Source organism: Halichoerus grypus, chromosome 9 (genome assembly GCF_964656455.1).
Source record: "Halichoerus grypus chromosome 9, mHalGry1.hap1.1, whole genome shotgun sequence".
Lineage (NCBI taxonomy): Eukaryota > Metazoa > Chordata > Mammalia > Carnivora > Phocidae > Halichoerus > Halichoerus grypus.
In genome coordinates, this window is record NC_135720.1 from 53,916,540 (window position 1) to 53,923,906 (window position 7,367).

The following is a 7,367-nucleotide window of genomic DNA, read 5'->3' on the forward strand; positions in this document are numbered from 1 at the left end:
TCCCTGCAGATGCCCGTCTCCACTCTACCCCTTTCAAACTCTCGTTTCTCTGATGTGAACAAGAGTTGGACCTGAGTTTGAGAGATGCTTCTCTCATTTGTAAGGTACATAGCTAGTTTTAAAAGATGCCTTCCTTCCTTCCTTCCTTCCTTTTCTTTCTTTCTTTTTTTTTTTCAGTCAATCCTCTTAAGAGCATATAATTCTTCAGGCTATAGAGGAACCATAATATATTACGCTCTTACACTGAAGCTGGAGGGAGGGCTGAGACAGCTGTAAGCCATCTAAGCCAGGCTGAACGGTTTGCCTCAGATAATGCAATTTTCAGTCTGGAATCCACGTGTAGGTCAGAGCGAGAGAAGACAAGAACTACCGATTTGAAGCAATGTGACTATAAATCTTGTAGGGTTTCTGTTGGTTGCAAAAGCTGCGCAACAGGTGGGCCTACTGCAGCTCTTCAGAGAGTTCCTGGAGGGATTGCGCCTTCTGGGATGACATCGCCTGGGAACATAAAGGGGGAGCAGGCTGCTCTTTTCAACTTTCCTCTCTGCCTTTGGGAACGTTGGTTAACTATGTATGGGCGATATTTAAAACACAGAACATACCTTTGTAAACTCAGAAGCAACAAGGTTGTTCTTGTTTTTTTTTAATGTGCACTTGAAGCAGAAAATATGTTCATTTGTATGTTTCCTCTCTTGTAGAAAACACATTCTCCGTATTTGGAAGTGGGATGAGCTTAAAGGCACTTTATCCCAAAGAGCATCTGAATTTTTGCAATTGCCCGATGTCTTCTATCCGAGGATCACTGTGCCCTTCCGCTGCACTCGCCACGTCTCTCTGAGGTATGCTCCGATAGAGAGTGGGGTCAGCTCAGTGCCTCAGTTTCCTCTTTGCAACACTGGTGACCTGAGGCTGACACAGAACTGTTGAAGTCTGACACCTACCCTTCTGGGAACACACAAGGAAATGCCAACTCCATCTGGCACTTTGCAGGGGAAATAGCCACCCCCAGGGTGATGAGGACCATCCAGTGAGGGGGCACCTGGAAGGAGCTTGGTTTCAGAGACTGAGTGGTTGTATGGAGTTCGAAGTGGGGTGGATGCAGCGGAACAGTGGGCCGTTGTCGGCACAGGTTCCTAAAGTCCCTCTCCCCTCCTTTCTTTCCTCAAATGTCTGCAGAACTTGTTAAGAGTCAAGCTCCGGACAAGGCAGAAGACGGTAATTCAATGCTACCAAGCTCTGCTGTTTGGGCAAGCCGGCCCTGAGTCCAAGCACCGTGAGGGAGTCCTGTGGGCCCTGCCCAGCTCGCGGTAGCAGCACTGACTCATCTGCTAACGTAGGCAGCAGAGTCAGGAAGCTGGGATTTGGTTTCCAGGTCCAGTAGGAACCTGTCAGGCGGCTTGGGTGTCTCTGCTGACCTTCCATGCTTTGACATTCCCATTTCCAGGACGGAGAGACTTAAAGGCCAACCCTACCTACCGCCTTCGTGGAAAAAACTCGAACGAGGAAAGAAGGTTGCCTTCAAGCCTCTGCTAGCATGAGGCCAGTTGCCTTTTGCAGCAACAGCAGGAGCGAACACCAAGATCTGTGTGGGGCTTTGAGGAAAACCTCAGCCCCATTGGCCAGATGCACAGAATTGCTGTCTTACTTTGGTTATTAAAAATGAAATAGATTCATTAAGGTTGGACCTCATTCTCTGATTGTGCAGCCGGCTGTGTGCATGGGCTAGAGGCTCCACGGGTCACTTGGGTCAAACGTTCCCCCGGGCTGGCTTCCCTCAGCCCCCAGAACACCGGCAGGCCACCTGCCTCCCCGGAGTCCGCCAGACACGAGGGTGTGCTCAGGTGGGGCGAGCGCCCCCCATACAGCACCCCCACTCAGATCATCTTGGAATTGGTGACCGCGCCCCCATTCCCCACCTCCTTCCTGTTGGAGCAGATCATCAAAGGTTGGCTGCATGCAGGTGGCTCTGATGTAGAAGCGTGTTCTACACTCGGAATGAGAAGGAGGGGTGTCCGTGCAGCTTTGGAAATGGCTTGTACCAACTGTACCAGCCATTCCTCATGCTGCTGGATCTGTCTTCTGGTGGGGGCCCCATCCCTGCCCTTCTTGGGCTCTCTTCCAGGAAGGAGGCTCCGAGGGTGGGGTCGCACTGGGACAACTGGTGATGAGGACATCCTTCCTCAAGGATGCAGAGGGAGGAGGCAGCGCTGTTCTGATGGCCCTTCATTTGCTAGCCTTGAGCCCACGTGTGTTGCCGAGAAGGGTGTTCTGTCCGATCTTGACGCACACAGAAGACACTTGTGGGAGGGCCACCGTGTCCCTGTGGGAACACACCACCAGGAATGACAAGGCACCAAGAACGAAATCACGTTCTGATTTTCAGAAAAGGGCAGTGGCAGACTGAGGCCTCGGGCCTCATGAGCATCCTGGCTTCTCCTTCCCTCAGAAGAGGTGCTCACCTGCCCCAGCCCCCCCCCCCTCGGCTCGCCTGTGTCCTAGATGTCCTCTGGAGGATACCGCCTGCCCCGGAGCATCAGCAGGTTGGGGAGATGACCACGTTGCATTTTCTGGGTTCAGGGCGGTGAGGTGGCCCACGGGCGCCTGTGAGGAGGGTAATCACAACGAAACTGACACTCAAGTAGAAAGCGGGGTCCGCCCACAGGAGCTGCCCTGCCCCAACTGCTGCATCGGGGCTCAGCTCCCGGGCGCCGCTTAGGTCAGCCGCTGCCTTCCACGAGCTCGTGATTCAGTAATAACTGGAAGCACAAGTGCTTTTTCACTCACTCGTTTTTAACGGTTTATTCATAAAGCAATTTTTCACTTTTCACTTATTTTCAGCCCCTTTCACATCTATCTACTCATGGTTTCTGTCTTGGTGTAACCTTTCCCTCTCTCCTCCTCCTTCTCTCTGCTTCATTTTTCTTTATTCCCTTTTTTAAACCTGAACCGTTATAACAGTCTTGAGGCCTCCATGGCTCTGCTAACCAAAAGGTTTCCTTTTCAACGTCTTCCTGGGTTCTCTTTATTGGGTTCTTATTCTCTTTTTTAGCTACCAGTGTTTTTGTCCCCCTTGCCTTCTCATGGCAACAAATTTAAATCTTTCCCAGTCTTCTTAGAACACGTATGCCTTTGGTTTGAAAAAAAAAAAAAAAAGGATGAAAACGAAAAAACAAAACCCCACTAAACTAAACATCCTAGAATTCATGGTACTTTACTCTAGCAGAGGTTTGCTCTAAGCACAACCCATTATTTCCATTAAAAGAATCTTGATTCCTTTCAGATGAGCATATTAATTCCTGGGGAAAGTTCATGGTTCTCACAAATTAGCAGGACCTTTGTGAGCCCAATCTTTTTGCCAAAAGAAGCCACAATAGTGGTTTCCATACAAGCCTGCCCCTCATTTCCATTTCCTAGGACATCTGCTCTCTAAATTACAAATATCTGCCTATAGCAACAATCAGAGTTCCAAGGAAAACAAACCAAGAGGAAATAAGAGAAAACGATGGAATCTTAGCATACAAAGAGATATAATATTTCCGAAAGAGGGGAAGATGCCCCGGGACCGACTCCTTCATTTTGTGGGTTAGTAAACTGAGGCCCAGGGAAGTCAGGAGTCTGTTGAGAGCACACAGTCAACCAGGCGCTGACCCTGGGCTAGAACTCAGTGTCTCCGGCCCCAGTTCTGTCCACCAGAGTGGGCACTCATAATCTCAGTGTGGGTCTATTTTTAAATTCTGGCCTGGGGAACCATGGAAGGAGGAGTTAAATCATCCCATTAATGATTCTTTGTTGGTTGGTCTCACAGCAAGTCACTACCAGGTTATTTGTACTAACCTGGGGGGCAAGAAGGGGTTACATGGAAGGGGGGGAAGGGTGTGCCCACCCTCCTTTGCCTGCCTGGGTGAAAAATAGTACTCAAGTGGAGCCGAACTGTGCTGATGGGAGGAGTGGGGAGAGGCTGGTCCCTGCTCTTCCCAAGGAGTCACTGCACTGCAGGGCTGCTGGCCTGGAGGTTGCTTTGCAGAGTGCCAGGTGCCAGATGACAGTGGGACTGCTTCTCATTCTCCCTCCCCTTTTAGAATCCCTGAGAAGAACTCAACTGTGGAATGTATTTTCAAGTATTTTACAAAATAGACAGCACTTTTCCTTTCACGGTATCATGGACTCATTCTCCGGATTAGACAAGCTCTTCAGATCTGCCTTCTATAGATCTCTATATAGTTATATATGTATAGTAACATATGTGTGTGTGTGTGTGTGTGTGTGTGTGTGTGTATACAGTTTCCTAGGAGGCCTCAAGGACGTTAAGGCAACTCAAGTTTTCTACCAAAACCTTGTATCCATCTTGTCCCCAGTCGTTCAATCATTTCTAAGGTCAATAGAAATCTTTGAATTATAGAGCTAGGAAGGGCTTGCGAGAGCAACTTGCACATCCTGCACTTCCAAACAAGCTGACTTCTCTCTGAGTCCTCCCAGGAAGAAGATTCTACTCCCTCCCTCCCATGGAAAGGAAGCTTTGTGATACCAACCCTAATGGAAAGCGTTAGTCTCTGATTTAAACCCAAGTCCCCTCTGCTGTGGTTTAATAGATTTCCTTTGCTCTGCTCCTCACCTGCAATGGAGAACTGCTGGTTGCTTTCATCCACAGGTGAGTTCTTCACATACCTCAAGATGGGAAGGTTTGCCACAATTCCATGAAAACAACCACCTTTCATTAATACACTGAAGAATTTCTTATGAAAATTAACCATTGGGGCGCCTGGGTGGCTCAGTTGGTTAAGCAACTGCCTTCGGCTCAGGTCATAATCCCGGAGTCCTGGGATCGAGTCCCGCATCAGGCTCCCTGCTTGGTAGGGAGTCTGCTTCTCCCTCTCACCCTACCGCCTCTTGTGTTCTCTCTCTCTCTCTGTCTCAAAAAAAAAAAAAAAAAAAAATAGAAAATTAACCATTGGCACTTACCTGTTGTGTCCACTTTCTTAATGGGGGCAGGAGAAAACTACAAGGTGACTACATTCACATTTATACTAAATAAAAGTTTCTATCTTAAATTTGGAGAGAGGGAAACGTACATGTGGACGACTCCGGTTCATTACTTGTCAAACCTGGAAGGGAGAGCAAACTGGGAGAGAGCTTGTTAGTTTACGGTATTTTGTGAAACTGGGCATGGAGAATATTTGCATAAATCAGGTTAAAAATAACTTTCTGGAATCTTGCTGTGGTTTTTTTCTGCCTACATGCCTAAATTACATAATTAAGGCTGTATTGAGATTAAAATCACTTCTCATTTAAGGAGCCGCTGTCAGCAGCGCTTTGAGCAAATGGACCGGGGGGCTCTGAGGACTTGAAGTTTGGAAAAGGAAGTGATGGGAGAATTATCTGTGAGTCCTGAAATGTTTCTTGCAGCTGCTGCACACCCAGAAGTGGACTCCAGAGAGGTGGCCAGTGCTCAGAATGATCTGATTTCTTCTGGCCCGAAGTTGATAATGAAATGGACATGTTATGGACAAAGTTCTCATGGTCTCCTGAAGGAAGTGGAAGTGTCTTCCGGATTGGTTCAAGGATCACGTTCTATGTAACTTCTCTCCTGTTCATTCATTTTTTTTTTAAGCTGCCATTCTCTGTGGTACACCCTTCCTTTCTAGACCAGATTATCCTTGAGGCCTGGTTTTACATCAGAAATCCTCCACCATGTGCCTCTAATTACTTTCATTTCTCTGCTCTGGCCTTTGCTCATTATCTCCTTTTAGAGAAGGCTTCACACACACACACAGAGGAATGAGCTCACTTATACAAACTTACAGGTCCTAAATGGATTTGCTGTCCCCCAAGGGAAGAAATAATCTAGAAATGTGCCCATAAACTCCCACAGCACCGTACATTCTGTATATTCCCTTACGGTGGGGAATTGAATGTATTATTTCAGAACAGAGCTTTTATTTTAAGGTTAAGACTCAGATGACTTCTTCGGTCTTGCCTTGCCCTGAAAACAGCTGCATGAAGCCTTGATCCAACTGTGTGGATGTCAGCTGGGTGGACTTGAGCTCCTAGTGAATATTATCTTTTCATGTAATGTTTCATTAAACAGCTAAGTCCACAAGAGTTCCCAAGATACATAACTCTCAAGAAAAAAAAGGCATGCTTTGCCAAGTAAAGAACTATGATTTATGGTAGTAACTGTTACACTTTGAATCTTATTGGGCTTTGTTTTGAAAAATTATTACCACAATGGTTCTGTAGAATTTAGTAGTGAAACCAGCACCATTTGGCACGTTTATGACAATAGGGTTCTGGTTTTCTTAACTCCACAGTTACATGTTGGCAGCATTTCAAATTCTTGGCACAGATGTTTAAGTGAATATAAAGAAGAAACATGAAAAAAAAAAAAAAACATCGGGCAGTTTCGAGTATCCAAATGTAAGAAGGAGCAGTATTCCTAACATGCGGCTAGCATGGACATGGAACCATGAACTTGGTAATAGATGACATGGCAAGCATGAACACTATTTGCAAGGGACTTTTGGATTTTTTCACTGAGGACACTAACAGTTTTCTAAAAGCATCTCCTATTCATATCTACCAAATGAGACTCAAATTTATTTGTGCCTGGAGACAGGTTAGTTTCTGGAGCCTCCATGGACAAACAAATAGACCCTTTCCCACCACATGACAGTTGGGACTGCATGGCCATACCAACATGTCTCTGGGTTTCATCCTAACAATGCCCAGATTCTGGTAAAACAACAGCTGTCTTGAAATTCATTTTAAATGAACAAGTGGCAGATCTACTTTCTAAGCTAAGATGTAAAAGGAAAAAAATACCGTGGGATGTAGGGCAAGAAGACTATGCAGAGGCACAAAAAGAACTTATTCCCTGTGGCATGCTCAGTGCTAGCTACTGAGGCAAAAACGTTGTCCTCACTGGGCAAAGTGTTGTTCCTCAACCCAGTTTTCCTCCGGGCCCCTTACCCGAGTCAGTTGTGTCTACACACACACACACACATGCAAAACACGTACACGCTGTCATGAGGCTAGGAAGGCTAGGGATCCAAGTCTTCCTTACCTCCTCACCACCCCATCCCCATCAACAAAGTAAAACAGACAATCAAAATTCATTACTAATGTTTGAAATGCTTTTCTCACTATAGCTCATAATTGAAAAATCTTAAACTGTTCGCTTATGAGAGAAAACAGATCAACACTTCAGATCACTCACAAGTGTGGTCCCCGATGGAGGTGGGGGATGAGGGGCGCATGGCTGCTGGGGAGGGTGGGCGGAGCAGGAGAGAGGCAAACACTGTCATGTTCAAAAGTGTTCCCTAACGGCACGGTGAAGATGTCGCTTCACTGGCCCTTCACTGAAGACATCA